Here is a 25,793-nt window from a genome sequence, read left to right as displayed (position 1 = left end):
TTAGCAAGAGGAAAGCCTGGAAATAATTGAGATTGGATTTTCCTGGAGAAGAATCCCAACAAAGTTCTTCTGGGACAACACCACTGAGACTTCAGACAGAGCCAATACCAGGATTCCAGGAAGTTGTCTCACCAGGGGAGGCAGTTTTGGGAGGAAAAAAAGAAAAAAAAAAAAAAGCAAAGGTGGCAGGAACACATGGTGGGTGGTGGGAGAGCAGCTTCCCTTCTGTGTGAAACCCAGGCCTGCTGGGAATAGGACCTGAGGCAGGGATGTGGTTTCTTAATCAACACTTTCCCAGTTAGTCAACACTCACCAAATTAAGGAGACATTGTAAGAGCAGAGCAGAGAAGGCTGAGCCTCCAAGGGCACATCTGTAGCCTCCTCCAACAGCTTCTCAGCCAAGCAAATGGCGCCGCCATGTTGTAATGCGAGCCATTTTCCACAGCTTGTGTTGGGACCACATCCATTTTCCCTACCTGCTTCTTAAGCCATGTGACCCACCCCGACTCTTTCCTTGTGAGAGTCATTTGCGAACAGTTGGAACAGGATGATAGCCTGTTCACCTGAATCCAACTGAGCCAAGTGGTTGATTGGGAGCTCAGATGTCTGCCCAGGTTTGAAATTCTAGTTGGAAGGCCTTGGGTTTGTCAGACGATTGGGAAATATTCCAAGACCAGACTTCAAAGTGTAGTTCTCTAAACTTTCTTCTTGACAGTGGGCCAGAGGTGTGGCAAGAGCAGCCCAGCTGTACCTTGAGAGTTTAGGATTTCCTCTGTCAGAACTGACTCTTAGGTCTTACAGAAATAACAGAGAAAGAGAAAAGTTGAGATGTTTATAGAAAAATACCGTTCCCTAATGGTGTTTTACATTTGCATAAAATAATTATGTCCACTGTTAAGAGCACTTCTATTTCTGATTGGATGTTCATAGTAACTTTGTAATGTAAGCATTGTGGGTATTTGGGGCTCTAATTTACAGATGAGTAAACGGACCCTTGGATAATTATTCTGTCTTCTCAAGCACAAATAGCTCAAAATGGTTAAAATTTTTTGCCTTGAATCCTGGTGTTTCCTCCTTTTGTAATGTGTCTTCAACACAAATTTCATACTACATTGATAAAGGAGGACCATAGAGGATATAAGTCAACATTTAAGTGTCTTATTAAAAACAAAACACGCTTCTGAAAATGCTTTCCTAGTTTTTCAATGTAAAAGATACTCTGCAAGAGATTATCTAGCCACTTTGCCTCCACCTCCCCCAAGTGTTAGGCAGGGCCTTTAAATCACTCAAGACAGCTAAGAAAATCTCCTATTTTTAAATACCCCAAGAGAAAGAGATTCCTCAGCCTTTGTGGGTAACTTTTCCTGATGTTTAACATTTCTCAGTCAGGAAATTCTTTCTTGTGTCCTAAATCCCTAATGCATGTAGCTTGAACCCGCTTCCTCCAGTCGGACTTGGGTGGAGATGCTGAACAGCTGGCTGTGTTCCTTAGTGTGAGAGATCATTCCAGAGAGAAGGTGAAGGCTGTTAAACCACTCCTCAGCCTTTTCTTTCACGGGTACAATCATCTCTACTCCTTTCACTATTTCTCAGAGGTCTCATTCTCCAGCCCTTTAATCGTCTCTATGCTTTTTCCCACATAACTCAAAGTTTCTGTTGAGATACAGGCTGGGGGAGAGGTGAGCCTCTGTTCTTGAGGTAGGGCCTCTGGAAAGGGGAGTAAACCACTCACTAGGATTGGCCGGCACCCACTCCCCACTCTGAAGACTGATAATGCCTCTGGCACTCAGATATCCAACATTCTCAAGGACTTGAATGGATGATTAGAGAAATGCCTTTAGAAAACACAACAGGATATTTGGCAAAACCCGTCTTGAATAGTCTATTTGTACCCAATGTAATCCCTTATTCATGCTGAGAAAGTCTCTAAAATGATCTCAAAAACTATCTAAAAATGACTTACTAAAGAATTTTTCTTGGGTAGAAGGGTGCAGAGCGCCATTAGTTATTTAATATTTCACATGCTTTTTACATCCTTACTATAATACCACGTGGACCTGCTAAGGCACAGGCTTTATATAGCTCCATGATTTTGTTCCTGTGTTTGATATTTAGCCATTGACTAGTAGGTAATTATTATAAAATTCATGTGGTGAATAGGACCAAGATGTCAAGCAGCTTTATATAAAAGAACAAAAACTATGGGATAACTTTGAACTTGAAACCATTTCATGTTCTTGCTGATCCTTGAGAAATAGCTACAGGTGTTCCTTGAGCGATATCAGAATGCCATATGAAGGATGTGGTGATGGGAATGTATCCTTTAGGGGTAGTTCCTAAGCACGGTGTGCATCTGTTATGCATCTAGGGTTGGCTGGGTAGGTAACAGGTCTAGAAGTCTTAAACTAGGTGTTTGTGAACAGCCACCCAATAACTATGGATGGGGATCAAATTGGCACCAGCCAATAAACTAAGCCCAAACTGGCATAGTGGTTGGGGTAAGATAATGGAAGAAAAATTATCTGTGGAATGTCTAAGATTCCAGCTCAGAATGATCCCAGCTGACCTTGATAGTTGGTGGTGATTTTCAGCAAAATATGCCCTCTCCCCCAACACACACATTGAATTTATTAATTTATTTAGCCAAACATTGTTGCTGAAAGCTTTTTGAAAAAGGGAAATACCATGTGCCATATAGAATTTTTATTTTTATGGTGAAAGGTAATTAATTGTTAAGGAAGACAAAATGAAAGTTAAAAGAATATCTATCCACAAGACGTATTCACAAGGTCACCTAAGTGACCTTTCTCTAGGCAGGAAACAATTACCTACTTTGTTTATCTTTATCATTAGGACCAAATGACCCTCTTCAAATGGTGTCATCTCATTTCCACTGCCTCTTTGTTCCCCCCAGGGGATTCAATAGAAGTAAACCCCTAGAGTATGCTATTAACAGCCTGAAATCTTATTCACATGACCCTCTCCCTACCCTTCCTCATCCTCCTCCAGTCTAAGACTATCAGTGGGGAACTAGACTGTGAGGATAGGGCCTTGCTACTTCTTTCAGACTTCCGTATTTTAAACTTGCTGCTGGGGTCCTGGCTATACCATGTACTGAACAGAATGCAAGGTAGTTTCCAACCAAAGTTGAGGACTTGGCCCACTGCCATAGAAAACAACACTAAGGACAGAAAACTTATGGAGACGTAGGAATATCATCAGAAGAGGGAGCATCCGCTGCCCCATGGACCACTGCAAATGTTGCCAACCTGGATGAATACTGCACAACCTGGGAACTTATAAAAATCACCCATTCCCCAACTACACCCGCAGCAATGGTAACGGGAGTATCCTGCAGCCACGCTTGGGAACCACTAAGGGGATAGTAACTGTCAATGGGATTGCTCTGCTCAGGAAGCTCCAGAATTTGGGGGTTGGATGTAGGGAAGCATTGGAAGATCTCAAGAAACAACTAGATTTTATAAATCTTTAAGTAGAAAAAAAAATGGCCATAAGCTGAGGGGAAAGCCCAAGGCACCATCTAGGATGCAATAGACATTTGACTGTTAGTGAGCGTTAAGAGGCCAAACCTGGGGTCTAGCTGCCTCCTTGTCACTGTTCAACCACTAACTACCATTGTGACTTGGCCAAGTTACTTAACTGGTCCAAGCCTCAGTTGCTTCTTCCATTAAAGGATCTAGTAAGACTGCCAGAAAGTTGTGAGAACAAATCAAGGCACTCTGGATAAAGTTCTTAACACACTGCCTGGTGCGAGGTAAGGGCTCAGTAACTATGTGCTATTGTTAAAAGGTCTGAATCCAAGAACTTTTATCAGCTGGGCCATGCCTTCCCTCCTCGGCAGCCCCTACCTCCATTGTCTCAGGTAATATGGATAAGGATAGCCTTGTCTTCTGAATGTAACAACCTTCTTATCCTCAGTGTGTTCCTTGCTTTGGGGAGGTGTCCTTCCCCAAAGCAGCTACGTTGACCCTCAATCCCTTCTGCTTACAGACATTGTTCACGATTTCCTCATTCCAGGCCGGGTTTGGGTTTTATCCGAATTTACCTGAATAAAACGGCTACCGTGTGGAGAAGGGGCACTTAGATTAGCTTACTCTGGACCTTGTCATGATGCCGGTGGCCAGACTGGCTTTGGAATCTTCATGTGATGCTACATCTTCAACTATACCTTACTTCCTGTAGCGTTGATTTGACACCCACAGCACCATAGTAATTGAGATAAGTATTTCTTAGGTATTCCCAGACTGCTGATAGGCAGTTTTGATGATTGAGAAAAGGGTCCTAAGCCATCTGAAGGGGGACAAGGTTGGTACTAAGTCAGCTGATCAGGGGCAAAGTGATGTGAAGCCATATATCTCCCCAGAAATTTCGTCTTAAACAATGCACGTCTTTCCTGACTTCTCGGAAGAAGCTCAATATGGTATTTCCCATCTAAAGTCAAGACACAGTTAGGAACACACTGGGTCTTTATAGCTTCTTTTCTTGCATAGATCTGTGATCAAAGCAAGCATGGTGTCCCTGGAGTTTGGGGCTCATGGGGTGCTGGAATTTAGGAACAAATCTCTCCTTAGAATTTTCTTCTCTAGGCACTTCCAGTGGAAATCATTTATTCCTGGTATAAGTGAAAAGCTTGTTTGGGTTTGACCTGCTTAATTCTTCTTGAGTTAAATTGCATGCGAATAAAGAAGTTTTAAAAGGTTTTAAAGCAGACCCTGGCTATATCAGGAAACCACAGCTCATTAAAGAAAAAGAAGTCCCTGACAAGATTCCCTCCCACCACTCTTTTTTATAAAAACCTCATTTTAAAGGTAATAAGAAAGTGACTTTTCAGGATAACTTCACCCCCACTTGGGTGTAAAGGGGACAAAAGGTTAAACCTTTTGAATAGAAAAAAAATAAAATAAAATCCAGTATCTTGGACACAAATGCAATTTTTTTTCTTTTTCTTCCTGGTGTAACAGTGCTTCGGAAATGCATTTTAATGGGGTGAGGAAAAGAGTAGGAAAGAAAAAAAATCCTTCTGTTATTACTGGAACACCATTAGTAGTTTACTGGTTTCCCTCAGATTTGCATATAACTTCTACTTAGTGACACTCCCTCTTTCTTTATAGTAGCTTTTATTTAATTCTCTCACATTGTTCTCTCTCTCTCTCTCTCCCTCTCTCCCTATATATATAGAAATATGTGCACGCATGCGTGTGCGCGCGTACACACACACACACACACACACACTGTTCTCCCCTCCATACATTCTCTATCCTAGGGATTCATTCCACCTAAAAGCAAAGGAACATTTTCTACACATTCCACTAAGAGTTAAGAACAAACGTACACACATACTTTTTAAAGTCTCTGATCTAGGGGCCCTTGGGTGGCTCAGTCAGTTAAGCGTCTGACTTCCCACTCAGGTCCTGGTCTCAGGGTCCTAGGATTGAGCCCCACATAAGACTCCATGTTCAATGGGAGAGTCTGCTTGTTCCTCTGCCCCTATCCCTTCTCGTGCTCTTTCTCTCTCTCTCTCAAATAAATAAATAAAATCCTTAAACAACAACAACAACAAAGTCTCTGATCTTAAGACCACTCCAAACAAAACTCATGGGAAAAACATGGAATTTGGACTTGGAGAGATAGAGGTTTGGATGAAATATGGGTTTGGCCTAGGCTCTCACCTTGTACAAAGAGCACCATCTTTTCAAGCTGCGGTTTGGGGGTAAGAGTAGTGCTGCTTGAGTCATGTTTCTGAGATCCTTCTAGCCTCCTGCCCTCCATCCTCTCAGGGTTGGTTGTGAGATGGCTGCCGATGCTCCAGACCCCTTGGCCTCCTGCCATGCAAAGAAGGGTCTAAGGTTAACAGGTGGGAGACTCATACCCGCTGACTCTGCCCTGCTGTGTCAGAAAAGCAGCAGCTCCCTGGAGAATCTTCTTTGGTCAACTTACACCTCCTGCTCTCTGACCAGAGTGGCGCCATGTGGTCGCCCAGAGCTCCCTGGTGGCCGGGGGAATCAAGTGGTCAGCCTGAACAAGAGTAGCCTGTTAGCCTGGGTGGAAAATACAGGAAGCCTGGATGCTGGAGGCCAGGCAAGGCAGTGTTGACATCAAGACACTTCACATAATGACTGTGAAGATTAAACAAGACATGTGTGTGTCTTGCCCACTGCCCCTGAGGGGCTCGGGACCGGGTCCCTCCAACACATGACGGTGATGGGGCTCCATCCCTCAGATGGACGTGAGTGTGTGTGTTCAGGAAGAAAATCAAGCAGGTTCTGATGGGTTCCATGCGGACTCTGGCGCCCTCGGTCCACACTCCTGACCCTTACTCCTGGACGCAAGGGGTCTCCTGTACGGGTGGTTAAGTCCCCCAGCCCCTACCCTGTGGCAACCCCATGGATGCAAGAACCTGGCCGCGTTGGAAGGCCCCCACCCACCCTCTGGGCTCTCCTCTGTCTGCGTATAATAATAAGTTGATGGAATACCTTGTCAGGCTCCACAGCAGTTCTCTGCCACACAGTCTCATTACGCTCCTGCTTCATAATTAAAGTTGAAAGAACACAAGCCCGCTGGACCTGTCTTCAGCGCAGGGCAGCTGACGCAGAGGGAACATCACGTTTGATTTCTGGGCCTGGTCCCATGAGTGGTCAGGGGTCTGGGGCCTTTGCTCAATGTGGGAATTCAACCTTCTCCAATTTCTTATCAACAAATCTGTGTGCCAGAAGCACTGTTTCCCCCCCTCTTGCCAGTGAGGCGTAGGGGAGAGGGTCCTCAGGATGGATTGTGGGGGTAGTGGGCAGTTAAAGAGACTGTGAGAAAGAACCACCCAGGGAAGAGACTCGACTAGACTCTCGGGAAAGGGAACCGCAGTGCCCCACACACTCCCATGCTCTTTGTTCAGAGGCCAAGTTACTTGGACGATCTTAAAGCTCACATTTCTGAAGGACCCAGAGAGCTGGGAAAGTAACAGAAAAACACACATGCACACATATTTGGGGGAGCTCTTCATTTCTAGCATAAATTGTATACCACTGGGACATGAACGACCCTTCTAGGTTTAGAACCCATAAATCAAGCGAGAAGCTGCTAATCCTATGTACTCAGTTTGGCTGGCTGCGGCCTACCCCTAGAAAAAAAGAGAAAGCTGATGTCTCCTGCATCCATCTACAGCTCTCTGTCCTGCCAAGACCCCGGGAAAGTCCGAATCTGGTTAGTCTTCTCCAATGACAACAAACCCTGCCCCAGTGGGTGAATTCCTAGCCATACCCTTTGCAGGCCTAGCTCTGCAGCATTCAGTGCAAGAAGAAGGGAGGACAGAGGTGACAATCTATGTTTCTGAGAAAACCTCAACTATAAAATCTTTTATACCTTCTAAAGAAGGTATAAAACTGGCTCCAAGTCCATTATTCAGGTGCTAGGAAGGCAGTGTGGACAGCAGCGAGGAGTGAACTCGAGAAGCAGAGAACACATCAAACCTGGTTTACACGACACAGGTCTAGGCTTTTCTTGTTTCAAGTGACAGAACCATATTCAAACTCAAGGAAAAAAAGGAATTTGTCACTTCGCCACTGGAAACTCCAAAGGTATATCCAAATGCTTTAGGCAGCAGCTAGATCTGTGGGCTCAGATGGATTTGTTTCTCTCTCCATCTCTGGGCCCTACTAGCACCTGCTGGGCTGGCCTCATTCTCAGCTGAACTGTGTCCTTGAGACGGCCACTAGCAAGCTGAGTTTATGTTCTCCTGGTTTAGCAGCTCCATGAAAAGAAGATATATGAGTTAGCTATTGCCTTTTTTTTTTTTTAAGAAAAATAAAATGCTGAATAACAACCACAAATCCCAAGAGCATACAGGAAGAAGTAAGTATTTCTTATGAATTGGAAGGTTGAGGAGACTTTGCTTCAGTCTGAGGTAGCCCGGAGAGCTCTGCCCCACATGCGTTCCTTCCTGAGCCAAGGATGAAGGGGCAGAAGCTACTTTGAGGAAGCTGTTGTCAGGACAAAAGTGAAGTACGAATGGGCAGGTTCCAAGGTGCAAGTTATGTTTCAAGCCCTGGCTTGCATCATGTTTCTTAACATCGCACTGCACAACAAGCCTCATGGCCAGATCCAAAGTCAAGGGTTAAGGGAATACATTCTACATTTTTTACTAAAGAAACTGCAAAGTTACATGGCTAAGGGTATGAATATAAGGGGAGACAAAGAATTGGAACTAATGATTCAATTAATCCCAGAAGACATCTTTTCCAGGCTCCAGCTCTCGATCCAGGGTACACACAAATGGGTCTTGTTTGAGTGACATGCCCATCTCCGAGTCAGTGTCTGGGATGGAAATAGGAACTTGATGGCCAGCCCGAGTGACCCGGTGAGCCATGCATCCTATGGAGGTAGCAATTAATGGCAGGGCAATGAGGCATAACAACTGACAGTTCCCTCAGACCGCATGGAGCACAGAAGGAATTCTCTAGAGGAAGATTCAGGCAACGCAACAGCATCTTAGCAGGTAAGGGCCATAGCTGTCACTGTCAACTAGAAGAAAAAAGGGGTCTGAACTATCACATGTAGGAGAGTCTTCAATTCTGACTCTTCTGGAAATGTCTCTCAGAGGTAGAGGGGAGGGGGGATAGAACAGGCAGGGGAGACTATGCTTATGCTTTCTTGTCACAAATTCTACCTGTGCTGTGTTCAGGGTGTTTACATGTATGCATTCACATTATGCATACATGCACACACACACACGTGTGTATCTGTGCGTGTGGGCATGGCCTTACCCTCTATGCCAAAATCATGATTCAGGATGAGGTTGATATATTTTCTGTGATTGTCACTATGACTATGTATGGATGTTGGGATAACACATTATCCCAACACATAGTGGCTTAAAACAACGGCAACATTTTTTTACTCACAAATCTGCATTTTGGGCCTGGCAGGGGGAGTTCATCCCTGTCCCATGTGGGGCCAACTGGGGGTAGCTCAGAGACTGCGAGCTGAATCATCTCAAGGCTCTCTCAGAGGAGACAGTGAATGCTGTTGGCCTTTTATGAGCCAGCCTTGAACATTCCATGGCATCTCTTCTGTCCAGCTCTTCATCAAAGTGGCCACGAAGTCCCACGCATGTCCAAGGGGAGGGAGCATAGACTCTACCTCTTGAGGGAAGGGGCAAGGCTATGGAAGGGCATGTGGGATTAGAAATATCGCTGTGGTCTTTTTTGGAAACTACAATCTGCCACTGTCACTTTCCCCTTCCTGCTCTGACCTGAGTATGAATAGAACAAGGGTTTTGAAGCCATTCAGATGAGAGTTAAAATTCTTTCCCTGTCATTACCTGGCTATGCGATTTTAGCCAAAGTTTTCAGCCTGTCTGAGCTTTCGTCTCTTATCGCAAAATGGAAATGCAAATATTGGGCAGTTGTGAAAAAATACATGATTTTGGTAAAGATCCTAGCCTCGTAAGAGCTATTCCCCTAGACCTGCCCTCACTGGTTTTCTTGAGTCATTTGTGGCTGCTGGAGTTAGGGCCACAATTTGTCCCTGGAAGTCGAGGAATGTGGAATGTGACACCTGCATGAGTGAGTCAGTAATTCTAATCCGGCCGTTAGCAGACCCGATCTGATGTCCTTTCCATCTATAGACCTTTACACAGACATCAGTGAACTGTAACCTAGTAAGTGCTAGAGGGACACACGAGGTGGTGGGAGCTGAGTTTAATTTAGTACTAAGTTCAGTACAAAAGTCAGTTCAAAGTTGAATATAGCTCTGTCCTTAATAGTCCTGTAAAATTATAAGAAAACAGAGATATCACAAAAAAGCAATTCATCCAAATGAAGTCTTGATCTCAAAAGTATTCTGACTTTCAAACACTTTTTTTTTTTTTATATATATAAGTCAGTATGAAAATGCCGTCTATTGGAAGAAAACAGCATCTATTTTTGGGTGTTGCTCTATCTCCCCTACAGAGAGCCTTCCTTTTGAGACTTCTCAAAATATTTTTTTTCCTCAAAAGATACCGTTTTCTTTCATGGGAAATAAAATCTTATTGCCAATTCCTTCCCAATTCACTCTCCTGTTTTAATGAAGAATTACATTTTTTCCAGCAAAGTGTAACTAAATAAAACTATGGATTCCTATGGATGTAGGTAAGTAGGACTTTGCAGAGCTCACAGTCCAACTCTTTCCCCGGACCATCATCCTTGCAAAGCCAAGCTTCTAGGTGACAGCCCTTGCCTGACCCATTCATACCCAAAGGATCTCAAAGGAAAAATAGGATTTTCCCAGGGCATCTTAGGATTTTGGTTCAAGACCTCCAGGTAGATATTCCAAGTTATTCTGAAAACTAAATACAGAAACTGACCTGGTCCCTTCAAGGTCTTTAGTTTGGGACTTATTTAGAATGAGCTTAGACCCCAAAGGCTAATAGTCAAATTGAGGGTAAGAGATGCTTGGAGTCAATGAAAAGGAATTTGCCTTATTAAATCCTCCCCTAGACAGAATCCCCATTTTTTTTTTTCCCAGCAGGAAGGCAAAGCCCCACTGGGGAGGCTGGCTAGTTGGGAAATGACATACATGCAGAAGAACTGTTTTCCAGATATCCCTCAACAACTAATTTGTCTCCTGAAGCATGAAATTTAATTACCCGTATTGCACATACTTGCATAATCACATATTTTTATTACACAAACCCGTTCAGTCTTTTAAAATATAGGGACCAAATTCTGGTTACAGAGATGTCTTTGACAGCAGAAATTTCCACAAGCAAATACTTGGAGCACACAGTTGTTTCCTGGTATTGATTCTCATTTGCTGCCCTGTGATATTGTCGAACATTCACTTGCACTCATATTTTGCTGTTATGTTGACAAGGGGGGACCAATGAGTTTTTATTAAATCCCCATAATGCCGAGTCCTGCTATCAAATTCATCCTAATCTTTAGCTAATCCTATTCTTCGCTGCTTCTCATACCCCATAAATCTTCCTCAACCTCTGCATGAGATCATGCCCTTCTCCAGCATTTTTCAATCTCAACTCCACTTCTCTTGAAACAAGGTGACCAGACATGAATGTGAAACTCGCCGCAAAGACAGAGGCACACCACCTCTTCAAGGGGAAGCCAATTAACTGTGAAATAACCAGCCATCTTTTTAGTACTCTCCTCGCTTTTATAAAATAGATTGAGATGTCACATTTACGTGGCTAATGGCTATTGTTCTTAGAAAAGGCTGAATTTAACTTCAAAGTGGCTAATGATGACTATCAGGACAAAGGGGTAGGAGACTTACCCCATGAGGATGCCATGATGACCATTTTAAGTTTACTGTCTAAGGCTCTTTGGGAAATCCTCTGTGGATATTAGGAGAGATAGCCAGAGGGCCCAGCAAGACTGTACTGGCGGGGGGGGGGGGGGTGTAAACAGAAGAAAAGCCAAACAGTCCAGGGAATGGGATAATAAGGAGGATACACATATTCAATATGTAGGTAGAGCATACTATATGTCAGGGACTATTTATAGGTGCTATTTATAGACTAGTTCGTTTAATCCTCCCAACAACCTTAAAAATGGAAAATGGAAATTACTAGCATAACCCTCTTACAGAGGAGGAGATGCAACCTTTGAGAGATTTTCTGAACCCCTCTAAGCCTATGTTTTTAACTTTAATGTCTTTTACAATATTAGGACCTTTGTTTTATTTTAATTAATTAATTAATTAAAAGTGCATGTTCATATGTGCGAATGGGGGAAGAGCAGACAGAGGGAGAGGAGAGAGAGAATCCTCAAGCAGACTCCCCACTCAGTGTGGAACCCAATGACTTGGGGCTCCATCTCACAACCTCTTGAGATCATGACCTGAGTGGAAATCAGGAGCCCGGGGATTAACCAACTGAGCCACCCAGGCACCCCTTGGGCCTTTCATTTTAAAAGCATTATCTCCCCTAGTCCCCACAATAATCCAGGAGCTCCTTACACAGATGGAAACCAAGTTCCAGAGAGGTTAGAGAACTTCCTCCAGCTCACACAGGTGGCCAGCAACAGAGATGAGGTCGAAATCTTGTCCCATGTGACGTACCAGATAGCCATTGGCAGCACTGGCCTCCAAGGGTTCTGGGTAGTGGTCACCTATCTAAGTGCCTTCTGCCATCAAAGGACCATTTGCTTGTAACCCAGAGTGTCAGAGCAGCGTGAGACCTCAGAGGCATGGGGATGATAAAGGGGAAGTGCCTGACCTGAGGACATATGTGAAACCCTGGAGTGTCAGTAGATTTTCCATCTTTCTCTGTTTCTTGCTTTTCTGTCTTAAGCCTTCTTTAGATTTTGACTGACTCATGCCTTTGGCCTTTTAATCTTATTGCCAATTCCTTCCCAATCCACTCTCCTGTTTTAATGAAGAATTACATTTAATTTAATGAAGAATTACATTTTACATATTAAAATCTTATTGCCAATTCTTACTGCATTCTTAGGAAGCTCAGGTTAGCTTGTTAGTTCTTGGGGGAAGCTGAGTTTGTAAGCAATCCCTGAGTCCAGCAGCAGAATCCTACCAACAATCAATAAAAACAGAGAAACCCAGAGGCAACTGGAGTGTAGTTGTCTGCAGGCTGGGTACAGACATCCCAGCCCCACCCCCAGCCATTCTGTAGATCTCCAGCTCAGTTACACCATCACAGCCACGTCACTGTATGCCGCCAGTGTAGTAAACTCGGACTCTCAGATGTTAGGGAGTAGAGGGAGAAGTCGCCCTTGGTAAGCATTCACCACGTTGGGGACACTGATATGTACAGTTTTACATAAGTTAATTATTATGACTTCATTTAATGGGTGAGAAAACTGAGCATCTGCGAAATCAAATAACTTGCCCCAAGCCAATAATGAGTAGTCAGTATTATGTCACACTGTCCACGCTGAGGGTGTCACTGAGTCAGCATTGGAACCTTGGCCCAAGTCCTAAGCCTGGTTTCTGTCACCGGGCTACCGATTAAAGCAAACCTCTAAGTCCTTTCTCTACTTTTCGCTAGTTTGTCTTTTGGGGACAGCTCTCTGTATCTTCTATCCTCTATTTCCATATTACCTGGAGGATTTGCCCATACTGAAAAATGAGACAAGAATAAAAGCCCTGTCACTTATCAACGCTTTCTATAGATTTCTGTTGTCATGGAGGATATAGTTACCAGTGCTTGTTTGCTGTGGCCGCCACTGAGTTTCCCCAGCCTGCTAATAGAAGTCTGTGTTTGGCTTGCCCAGTGACCAACAGAACAAAAAGCTACAAATTAACTCTATAGAACATTAATCGAAGGTCTCTGTGCTATAGAATCCTTCTCTCAATTAGAGAGCTGTCTCGGGAGTAATGTTCTCTCTAAAAATCATGATATCCACAGCTCTATAAATCGATGGAAGACTTGTGACCATTAAACTTAATTGATACTGAATTTAGCGGAATGCATTTCAATCATGTTGCCATTTTTTTTTAAAATGAGTTTCTGGCATTCCCTCGTTCCTTCTCTCAGCATGCAGGGTCACGTAGCCCGCTCAAGTGAGGTCTCTAGGAGCCAGGGAGAGGCAGCTCAGAGTGGAAGGCCTCAGAACCAAGCAAACAGGAGATGTTACAAGGTGCTGTGAAGAAATAGACATAAAACAGGAAATAAAAACTGATTTTAAGTAAAATCAGCAACAACTTGGTTTTATATAGTACCCCATATGTTCCAAAGGAATAATACCCCACAGCACTTTACAGTGAAACAGGGTAAAAAAAAAAAAAAAAAAAAAAAAAAAAAAGCTGCTCCCAGGAACACGCTAGGAAAATAATTAACTTCTTGAATATGTTCTCAGGCTGGAGTAGGTACAATTCTTTCCCTGAGATTATTGTGGGCAATAGTGCTAGGGAGCTGTTGCTTTCTGTAATTGGCTCTGGACAGAAGCCATGCTGGAAGGAAAGAGCAAAGCCAGCTTGTAGATACAGTGTTTGGAGAGAGAGAGAGGGAGAGTGTGTACGTGTGTGCCTGTGCACGGGTGAATTGCAGGAACCCCTCCCACAATGTGGTCAGGTAAGCTAACCTAGAACCATCACGGACGCATTGAGACAAAATAATAGAAGAGATCCTCCAGAATCGATGATGTCCAGAGTAGCCCAATGCATTTACCCTTTTGCCGTTTTCTAAATACATACATGTATCATACATACATATGATAATATACATAACATACATATATTATACATATATAATATATGTATGTATATAAACTGGGAGAAAAATGTACTCTTTAAAAAAAACTACCCACAAGAAGTAAGTTTTGCACAGAACCTTCCAGAAATGCCTTATATTTCTGGTAATTTTTTTCCAAATAGATCATACTTATACATCTCAGCAAAGACCTTTCTAGACACATGGATTCTTTTTCTAGCCTTTCTTTGCTATTTAGCAACTCTATGTTATCTAGATTAGTTATTAAGGCCTGCAAGTATGCTCTCTTTCAAACCTGTTGCCTTTGAGAAATGAAACACATCAACATGGATACTTGATTTCCCTAAATTTGTCTGGTGTTCCCTTATACCCTTCTCTAAGGGTCTGTGTAGATCAAAGAACAATGTGGATATTACTGGCTAGAAACAACCTTATTATGGTAAACATTTGCCATAAGAACAATGCTTATTCACTTATGTAGACTGCCCCCAAAACTCCACCTATAGACATCGACTGTTTGCAATATATCTAAAATGTCCAGTTAAATAAATTAAAAAATATATATTAATTTCTTATTCGACTTCTAAGCACCTAATTGCTAATTTTTAAAAAATTTTTAGTATATTATTTCCTTATTTAGGTAGAGTTCATAGCATATATTTTGAAAAATCATAATATTTTATTTTTTTAAAGATTTTTATTTATTTATTTGACAGACAGAGATCACAACTAGGCAGAGAGGCAGGCAGAGAAAGAGAGGAGGAAGCAGGCTTCCCGTGGAACAGAGAGCCCGATGTGGGGCTCGATCCCAGGACCCTGGGATCATGACCTGAGCCGAAGGCAGAGGCTTTAATCCACTGAGCCACCCAGGCGCCCCTATTTTATTTTTTTAAGTCAGCCAATAGAATTTTAGAGACATAGGAAGTTGCATATTTAAAGAGTTGTATTAATCCCATTTGCATAAGAAAGACGTGTGAGTACTGATTTTGTTTTTCAGCTGACATTTGTGAATCAAAAGGTCTCTGCTCGAAAATGTACACATATAAAAACAAATAAGATATATCTTCTAGTTTATTCACGAGAGTTCACAATCTAGAGGATATTGCATACAAAAACAAATGACCATTTTTTTCTAGCACGAAAGTGATATTCAACATAAGAAAGATGTAAAATGGTGTAAGAGGTCAAGGAAGACCAAGGTTACATCTGTTTTCCATGGGTTGGGGACAATCAGGGAAGTCTGGAGCGGGGAGTTGGAGTCTGAAGCAATCTGAAACCACTGCTCCCATTATCTACAGCAGATATTAAACATGACCTGCCTCCTAGCCAGATTAACACGGACCTGAATGATCGGTGGGCTTTTCATAAGCAAGGAAATTGAAGTACATTGAAGCATCTGATTGGAAAGTGTGGTCGGAGAATATTGGCTGAGAAGTAGAAAATGTAAAGACATTCCAGTCTGGCTGGAGAATAGAACATGTAAAGAATAAAAATAGAACTTAAAGTAGGACGACGTTCATTTCTCCTAAATTGCTAGGATGAAGAGGTATTTATCTTAACACATGATCGGGAGTGTGAAGTTTTGCAGAAGGGTGATGTAATCAGCACTGCAACTTACTGTTTGCAAACAAACAAAACATTGGTTAACTCAGGTTCATTGGAGCTTTGTTGGAAGTACAGTTGGTAGCTCAGAGAAGCCACAAAAAAGGCTGAGAAGGAGTCTGGGAGGAGAGCAGTTGAGGAGGCTGAGACACAGCTGATCATGCCGGAGGAATTGTCTGCTCAGAACGTCTAACTATGACCTCCCTGGTGGGTGTTGCTGGACTCCTGAGTCCGTTGTCTCCACTGCTCCGAACACTAGTTATATAGCCCCTGCTTCGACCACAATGGATGGGAATGTGTTCTTCCTCTTCCCACACTTTGCTTTAGGCTCAGAGCTCTAGATGGATCACCGTATACCCTCACCCTTGCTCTCAGGGCTCCCAAAATACACCTCGGCACTTCTGCACCTGCCATGCATGTCTCTGAAAGGGATTTCAATCATGAGGTCAAAAAGAGAAAAACCCAATGAATGCCTATCACAGGTAGAGTCATAGATAAATCCATGCTTGGGGAAGGTCAGCTAAAGGATGTAACTCTCAGGAGAAGAGCATCAAATCTTTCTGTGACATCAAGGACGTGGGAAAATTCAAAAAAGAAAAAAAAATGTCACTGGGTATTATCGTTGGGAAGTCATCCATGCCCTGGAATTTTTCATTAATTTAATTAGCATAGACACTCGGAGCATATAAAGGCAGAATCCATTATGTCGTTATTTACTATATAAATTTACACTTTGAGAATTTGTTATATCATTTTAGGAGGACTACTAACTCTTTCAGGACAACATGGAACCAAACATCTACTACTTTTATGTGTGACTGGGTCTGAGTTTTGAATGAGAGTAAGTTGAATGATCCATCCAGACAGGACTGTAGGAGGACACCCGATGTGGTCCTCCATCGTCAGGCTACACATAAAGCACCCAGGAAGGAAACTCTCCTTTGAAAATAGCCTCCAAAGCAGACTCCACAATCTCCCTTACCAATCCTATAACTATTCTTGTATAGTTAAGCATCCTTTGTGACTATAAATTTGGATCTTAAGAGAGACAAGCAAAACTTTGTTAACGCTTCATAAATTGAGTGGAAAGTGAAGCTGATGGCGAGAAAAAAAACTCACCAGCATGTTCAGAAAACTTACAACATGAAACATCTCCACAATTGCCAATATTTAAAGGTTATGTCCATCATGTTGGAAAGTGGCATAAAGTTTTCACCCTTTTCAAATAATTGGGCATCATACTGATGGGTAAAATTGTGCATGTCAGTGATTCCTATGCTGATGTAGGGAAATTGACAGACACTGTTTAAAGGAAGCCAAAATTTTTGTGCATCAACATGTCATGCTGGGAATAATTATACAACTGTTTTGTTACCTTCAGCCCTGTACCACATATTATGATATTCACTGATTCTTCTAGAGTTTTCTTTTGTTTGTTTTGCATAGTAGGGCAGCTCTGGAAAATGTGTATTTGTGAAGTGGTTGAGGCGATTGCACTTTATGGATGAAGACCAAAGCTCAGTAGTACCAATAGACGTTGCTGTAACTGCTGAGGGTGGTGCGTTTAGATACGGTCCTCCCTCTGTATCCATTAGGCTTAACATTATCAACAAGAAATTACAGGCTCATAGGTCTAGAAAGGACCTCAGAAGGTCAACCATTGTTTGCGGCAGCCATCAGGTAAGTCTGCACTCAAGTCAAGTCATCTATCCTCATGAGAATCATAATCAATAAATTCTTTAGAAACCACTGCATGTGAGTCTGAGTGTGTTTATGTGCGTATGTTCATGTCTGTGTGTGTGTGTGTGTGTCTTCCAGGTGCCGAAAAAAATAAGGAAAGGACCAGCTGGCTCAAGATCTTTGCAGTGATATCTGCTCGTGTAGCTTGTTATTATTTACATAGCATTTCAGATTTGCAGAGGGATTTTCCAGCACTTATTAATCCTCAGAACATTATTGTTAGAAAGGGCAGTCTTGGGGCGCCTGGGTGGCTCAGTGGGTTAAGCCGCTGCCTTCGGCTCAGGTCATGATCCCAGGTCCTGGGTTCAAGCCCCACATCGGGCTTTCCGCTCGGCGGGGAGCCTGCTTCCTCCTCTCTCTCTGCCTGCCTCTCTGCCTACTTGTGATTTCTCTCTGTCGAATAAATAAATAAATCTTAAAAAAAAAAAAAAAAGGGCAGTCTTAGTTCTTCCACACCAAGGCACAACAATTAAGAGGCTTGAGGAGGTCTGTACACTAGTGACTAAAGAAGGATTAGACTCTACATCCTTGACCCTGAATTCTTTTCAAATCCACTACTCTTTTTTTTTTTAAATGACCTTTCACTTAGGGTATTATCTTAATTAGGTCCTGACAAATCTAGTGGGACCAGGGGACTGGGCAGAGGGAAAGTAAAATTGGACTTCTCAAGACATAGGCGTATGTTTACCAAGTGACTTGACTCCCAGAAGGTTCACATTGTTGAAGTGGCTTACGCCGCTGAACACCATGGCAGGGCTAGCCCTCTTGAGGTCCCGGGAAAGGGAAGTGTGGGTAGGGGGATGTGGATGGTGTTGCATTTCTGCCCCTCGGGGTGGGAGGAGTCTGTAAGCAAGTATATTTTGACAAGCTGGAGCTAGGAAACAACAATATGTCCCCAGTTAAAAAGAGAACGTATTGTAATAAATAAAGACCTTTCTGACTTTTGTCATCAACATTAATTAATACTACAGGTCGGTTGTATTTATTGAGCCTGCACAGGTGCGTGGCAGGGCCGGGGATCTTAGTCCATATTGCAATGATTACGGCCAGGCAAACCAGTTGGAACGAGAACCGGATGCTTCTTATTCTTAAAACCTGCTTCACATGTCCCTCTGGAACTGACAAATTGCTCAGGTGAAAGTCATCCCCTGCCAGGTTTCTGCAATTTTCCCAGCTTCATGCAACTTTTCATTTTCTTGTTTCTTGTCATGAACATAGAAAAAGAGCCACCTAATACCTTTGGGACGGCATTTACAGTTTGGCTGCAAAGTGGAAGTGCTGGACATGTCAGGAGAGGGTTGTCTTTCCCAACAGGATTTCGGGATTTGTCAGCTGCATTGCAGTGAGCTGACAAATAACCACATGGGGTGATTTCTGCCATCAACAGGAAGCGCTTTTGTTCTGAAGGAGATAGGGAGGTACACCGATTTAACTCTGTGCCAGCTGTGCATCCTTTACCCAGGAGGTAAAATCCTAAGGGTGCCATAACACTGGGGCAAAAGTTAAAACTTACGGTCACACATTGGATACTTCAGCTGGAGAGGATAAATCAAGTGAGCCCAATACAGGGAAGCAAATGATCTCAGGGATTGGCCAGTTGATTCATGGCTCTGCTTTGAGGTAGCCATTTTCTACTTTTATAAATGAACTCAACCTATTTCTAAGTATGTGGACCTGTGAGAAGAGAGACGTACAGCCCGTGGGCAGTATCCCATCCCTCACGTGATACGATGGTGGGGGTGATCAGCATGCGTTTGGACCTGACATTGCAGTCTCACAGCAAGGAACAGTCAGCCTGTCATTCATTTCCTTGGCAGACCAGGGGTGAACTGGCCCATCCAGCCCAGCACCTGTAATATTTATCTATATGATGAAGCAATTGCTAAAGCTTCTTATTGACAAAAATATGAGAAACTCTTGTTGAGTGTCAGTGAACCTTTTCTGGAAGGGGTTGTACTGGTTAAAATGGGTGTTTGGTAGGGGTGCCTGGGTGGCTCAGTTGGTTGACTCTTGGTTTGGCTCAGGTCAGGATCTAGGAGGCATGAGATGAAGCCCTGCCTCAGGCTCTGCACTCAGCAGGAAGTCTGCTGGAGATTCTCTCTCTCTCTCCCCATCAGCCCTCCTCCCCCCCCCCCCCCCCCCCGCTGCCTCAAATAAATAATCCTTAAAATGTGTTTGATACAGGTGGTCAAAGATCTACCTAGAGTTGCTTCACCACATAGGGGTTTGTTTTCCTCTTGTGATGAGAAGTCTGGGAGGACAGGGCACTGGGCCGATGGTTCCCAGACAGCATTCAGACAGATTGCTGCCTCCACTCGTCTTCAGCGCACTGTGTCTTATCCTCGTGTTCATTGCCTCATGATCACAATACAGCTGCCACGTCTTTGGCTTCCCTTCTGCCCCATCTCTCCCTCACTCTCCCCTCCTGCCCCTTCTCCTTGCCTTCCTCTTTTGCTTTTAAGGGTTCTTGTGATTGCATTCCCCCCACCCCAATAATTCCAAGATGTCGCCATATCTTAGGGTCAGTCGATGAATAAACTTAATTCCACCAGCAAAGTCTCCTGACAGTCCCTAAATTCGTGTTTGTCTGAATAACCAGGGAACAGGAACCTTGGGGGAAATCTGAACTCTGCCTATCCCAGCAAGTTAGAATTTCAGCTACCTGAGAAGACAGTCCCAAAAGATAAAACTATAATCAAATGACTATAAAAGGCTAAACCACAATATACCCAGATTATACAAAGCCAAACAGAATAAAATGCTTTCAGAGAAGCCCACTGTCACTGAGGACATACAAAACATATGAACCCAAAATATCCCAGAGAGCCCTGGGTTCTGTGAACTATTTCTGGTTTCACTGGACATTTTTACTCAATGGTATGACACTGAATTAATTTGAACAAAAATGCCTTAAAAAATATCTTTTGTTACAGTGTTTCCTAAAATGGGGTACAAGTACCAGGTGGTGTGTCCATTAATTTTAGCACTGAGCTAATTATTTTCAGTTTTGATACTCAGGTATTGCTTTTTTATGCATGATTTCATAACAGAGCTGCTTTAGGAAGATGCTAAGTATGGATTTCCCTATAAGTCACAGCGAAGAGAGTTCACTTGACACGGTATCCCATCCAGGAAGCAGGAGTGAGGGTTTGGGAGAGTAAAACAGTGATCTGGGGAGCCCCATGGAGAGAGGCGTGATTGATTTGACTGCTGCTAAGCAATACTAGCGTTGGACCCACAGCACCTTCTCAGGCACCATATGTCATGAGTCTTAGCACATCACAGGGGAAAATATCTCTCCATGGACTCCTATACTCCACCAGTCAAGATGGCACTATTGGTATTAACACCCCATGTTTCTGGGCTATACAAACATGAGCGGCCAGCAGCTTCTGGCAGGTGTTCTGAGGTACCACACAAGGTGTAGCTGTGCAAAGTTAGCTGAGACCTACCTGTAGCTGGTTGTTGCAGTAAGGAGTGGAGGAAGAGGTGAGCCCAGGAGCCGCTGGATGGTGAACTGGAAGTATCCCACAGGTGACTGTAAGTTTATTGTAAATATACAGAGAGCATACACGTAATGGCATATAATGATGTAAATATGTAATTGTGTATAGTTATATATGCGGTGCAAGTGGGATTACCTAAAATACTCATCTGCGTCCTCCAAGAAGCAGACACAAAGATGGGATTAAATGTGCAATAAATGTATTTGGAGAAATGCCTATAATGGAGGGGGAGCCAGGAGGAACTAAGAACCAATCAGGGTCACATCAAGGCTGATCCTGAGAAGGAGAGAGGGAAGGAAGATCAGGTGGCTAATCTCAGACAGTAGCACAGTCTAGATAGAGTTCGGCAAGGTGGTCTTTGGAGTCCTCCAGCTCAGACACACTCGTGGTCAATCCGGTTGTTCATCCATGTCCTGCTTTTCCTCCTTTCTTATTTCCCGTTCCCAGACCCCCACTTGGATACCTTTCCAAGTGAACTCCCTGCCAAGCCTTTGCCTCAGTCTTCAGGGAAACCTGTTTTTAGCCTTTTCCTAAACTCATCTGTGAAATCACACATAAAAGTAAACACACAAATTTGGATTTAAATAAAAGGGAAACATACTCAGCATAGTACCCAAAATCAGTCCACCTACCACCTGGCATGCGTGCCCATGTTAGGAACCCCTCCCAGGAACGGGACTGCCTTAACATCCCCGCTGCACTCAGTCACTGTAGGGAGCAGCCCCCGGCGGGAAGCGTGGCTCATGGCCAATGTGGTTATGGATTTCAGAAGGTAGCAGCTGGAACCCTTCATGGGTTCACTCCCCGAAATCGGAGATCTGAAAGCCCCATTCTCACGGACACCACTGTATATATAAATAATAAAAATTATGAAAGCAATAAATATATGACCGAAGTTTTAGAAACCTGGTCCCATCGTAATCGCTGAGAAACGCATTTACCATTTACTATTTATTTGTTTTAAAATGCTCGTCCTTAAAATTCTGACTAGAAACAAAGGTGATTGCCTTGTTCTTCAGGAAGAGGAACCCATGGGTTTGGGGCAGATTTCTTTACAAAGCTGCCCTGGTCTTAACGAGTGGATGTTCCTTTTACTTTCATGGCTCTGGTTCCCTTCATACCATCTAATGTTTCCCCATTCGAGTCCTGAAGTGTTTCTGCTCTTTGGCTTTCTGATTCAGTTTTCCATTCAGCAGAGTAGATCTTTGGACATAAGCATGAATGAAGAAAAAAAAAATGCTGTTATCTGAATAATAAGAGCTACCTAAAAGATACAAGTGCTCTGGTCTATCTATTTGCCTGTGGGGGTAGTAATAACAGGTTTATTAAGTACCAGTTTAATGATCTCTCCTTGGAGGCAGGTGTGTTGGTGTTCACTTAACATGGGATAAATCCATTTTACCCATCCTCTCTCTCTTCTTTGGCAATTAGTGGAGTGACATCCCAGATCTGGCATGTCTAGTTTTGATCCCAATTAAAGTAAAACCAAGAAGGGTGAAATCAGTCACAAGATTGGTTCTAGAACAAAGACAGCTGCTTTGGGATTTTCCTTACAGAAGATGTTGAATTAGGAAAAATTTTGAATGATCTGGAAAGTCCCTGCATGCTTCTGGTGGGAAGCGCATACCGTGGGAAACATGTAGGTATTAATGCACCAGCCAAACAAATACTGAGAAGGATAGAAAGTGGGTTTCAGCAGCCTGAGGCTTTGATGAAGGTAAAGGGGGTAGGGGGAGGTCAGTTCCACTTGTTTTTGGATACTATCCCAGAGCTGTCACTTTATTGCTGCTTCTGGCGCATTCTGTGGACATGCAGAAGATGGGGGTATGATTTTTTGTAAGGCGGTGCATTTTTAATCCCTTCCCTGTCACACCAAATAAATAACTCACCGTGAAATACTTTCTGGGAAAGACTGTAAACTGCAGTAGGAAATGGAGCAATATAAAAATTTTCCAATGTAAAAATTAATAAACCAGGCCAGGGAGCATGGCTTAGTGGGTTGTCATAGTACCAGAAACACAAGCGCCATTTAATGTAAGTTTTATCCTCACGCTTGGTTGTCTCTTAAGTTGTACATCTGTGAATCTTCTGGAAGCAGCCGCCTAGAAGCAAACTCTGCAACAAAACTCACCTTCTCCTGACCTTAAGGGACCGTTCCCTTTCAGCAGTGCCCAGGGTCATGGATGTGGCCAATTCTCGCCCAGATCTCGTCCCTGACTCTGTTTTCCACTTTTGGAGTAGCAAAATGTTAAGTCCTAGAAGGGTAAAGAAGTTTGTCCAAGGTCAACCTGAAGGGCTGGTCAAGAATAATAGACCCTGAGTAGGACTCAATTTTCCTGTCTTTTATTTCCATATTTCAGTGTTTCAACTTTCCCCTTGGACGTTCCTTATGTATGGAGCTCACATATACACAGAGATTTCTCAAATAGCTATATTTAAGGGTACTTAGTTGTACTCCAAGCTATTCACATGTCCCAACTAAAGCTACTGCAGCAAAGAATGGAAACAATGGGAGAATTTAATGCCTATTGAAAGCTGACTCAGAGCACGCAAAGGTGAAAGTGTGTGGTCGGAAGGCTTAGCTGCCTGTTGAGTTCCTTTATTCAATAACTCAAGTAGCCTGTTGTGAGCTGCTTTCGTGCTATTAACACATCTGGAGCTAGTGGTCATTCATTTGGGACTTTTTAGAATGTAAAAGTAGCTTTGTAGGCAAACTTGTGTTAGAAAGAAATACTTCTGAAGAACAAAGGCTAACTTTACAGAGTACACCCCTCTCTCCTCGCCTCAATTCCGTGGGGCTTTTGCGTGAGCGTGTGTTAAACCTATATACTTATTTGTAGTAGTAAAAGTTGTCCTCCTGTTCTGGATTGCATTTGCTTTCAAGTAGCCCTTTGGACCTCCGATCAGATCAAAATATCCAACAAACCAACAAAACAGTCGACTCCATGTGTGTGGACTCTACTGATATCCTCCATCAGCTCCTCTAGTCCTTCCTCCAGCCTGCCCTGTGCCCCAAAAGGCTGTCTCCTGGGGATGACAATGGTGGGCTCCTTTGCCCTCTAGGTACAGGTTGGCTTTGGCCAGTGGAGGGCATCAGTAGGAGATCAGAGAGTAAGAAGGGAGAAAGGTTAGGTATTCATTATATATGTCTCATTTCATCATCATCATCTCCTTTAGTCTTTTACCTCCCCAGATTTCTGGAAGTAAAATGCAGAAAAAGAGTCCATCCTGCTTGTCAGGCCACAGTTTGGGGATGGCCGCATCCATATATTACAGGTCTGGCTGCTGTCGGAGAGCCCTCTCTCAAAATATACTCTCTCCTGGTTCTAGTAACTGCACTGTAAAGGCCAAAGCTAAATCAAAAAGGAAGCCAGCCTATGGCCCAAAGAATGGCAGGATCAAAATGGACCGGAGGAAATAAAGTGAGAGACTTAAGTGACAAGTTGTTTTCCACTAGCCTTATTGCTCGTCTGTGCATCGTCTGTGATGGTGAAGAAAAGACTGGGCGAGGTGGGGGTGTGGTGTCTTGCAGTCACAATCCATTCTTTCTTCCCTTTTCATCTGGCATCTCCCTCCTCCACACTCCCTGCCAAAGAGGAGTGATGGTCAAGGGCAAGGGTGTTTGCTGGGCCGCAATGCCAATGGTTACAGTTTCCCCTGCCAGGGACAAAGGGATGGAAAGGCAGTCCATAAGGGTAGACTCTTACTCTGGAATTTGCTTCCAGAAATCTAGAAACATAAAGGATTAAAGGAGACGATGAAGCTAGACATAGAGAAGGCATTACCTGGAGTCGCAGTAAATAGGAATTCTCTCTCGCTCTTTTTCTCAATAACGACCTTGTTTTCTCTCAGATTGCCCTCACACTCCCATTCCAGGGTGACATGGAAACTAAGACGAAGACATGATTTGCTTCTAGACCTGCCTCCAGCCAAAGCAGAAGGGGTTCTCCAGTCTCTGAGGTCCCCTGCTGAGGCTTAGGGTCAATGCCACAGCTGGTTGTGGTAGAGGGTTACTTGTCTAAAGAGAAGGTGGCTCTGGCAAGCGGATCAGGAAAAATAGCATCATGGTCTCATAACCACTTAATGGGATTTGTAATATCCAGGGTCAGTCTCAGCAAGTTTTGGTCACATCTAAGTGGTGAAAACATGCTATGGAAGCTCTAAGAGTCCATTCATTTCCTCAGCCAAGTTTGGGGATTTGTGTGCCAGAGAGAACACTCTACATACTAAATCTCAATGGTTGTTTCCACTCTCCTAACATCTGAGAAGGCTGGAATTTCTCTCAGTTGACCACGGGTCCTGTCTGATTTGGTGCAAGAAGATTTGTATCCAGAGCTCTCTTAAGTGGGGTATCAGCATATGGACCCTGAAACACACCACCTCATTTATGTCATGCCAACTTTTCAGATACCCGAAGGCACATTAGGGTCATTGCCTTGTCAATGTTCTTTTTTGCAAAGCCCACAAAGCAGCACATACCTGGCCAGGAGTATAAGGCTTCAACTTATACCTTCTAGTAGTACATGCCACAGACAATGTAATTGCCAACCCCCAGTCCGACCCGCGTAGCTGCTGAGATCTGATGGGATCAGAGCAGAAGGCGACTCAACTGTGAGCTTAATTAAAGGGATGGTTTTGTTCAAACCATGCTCATCCCTCCCCTCTTCTCCCAGTGATGCTCACACATGCCAAGAAAATCAGGTTGAGGATGAGATTATGACCTAGTGATCTCATTCGGGATGTGACATTATCTCATTTCAAAC

The sequence above is a fragment of the Lutra lutra genome, chromosome 3 (genome assembly GCF_902655055.1).
Source record: "Lutra lutra chromosome 3, mLutLut1.2, whole genome shotgun sequence".
Taxonomy (NCBI): Eukaryota; Metazoa; Chordata; class Mammalia; order Carnivora; family Mustelidae; genus Lutra; species Lutra lutra.
This window is presented reverse-complemented; position numbering follows the sequence as displayed.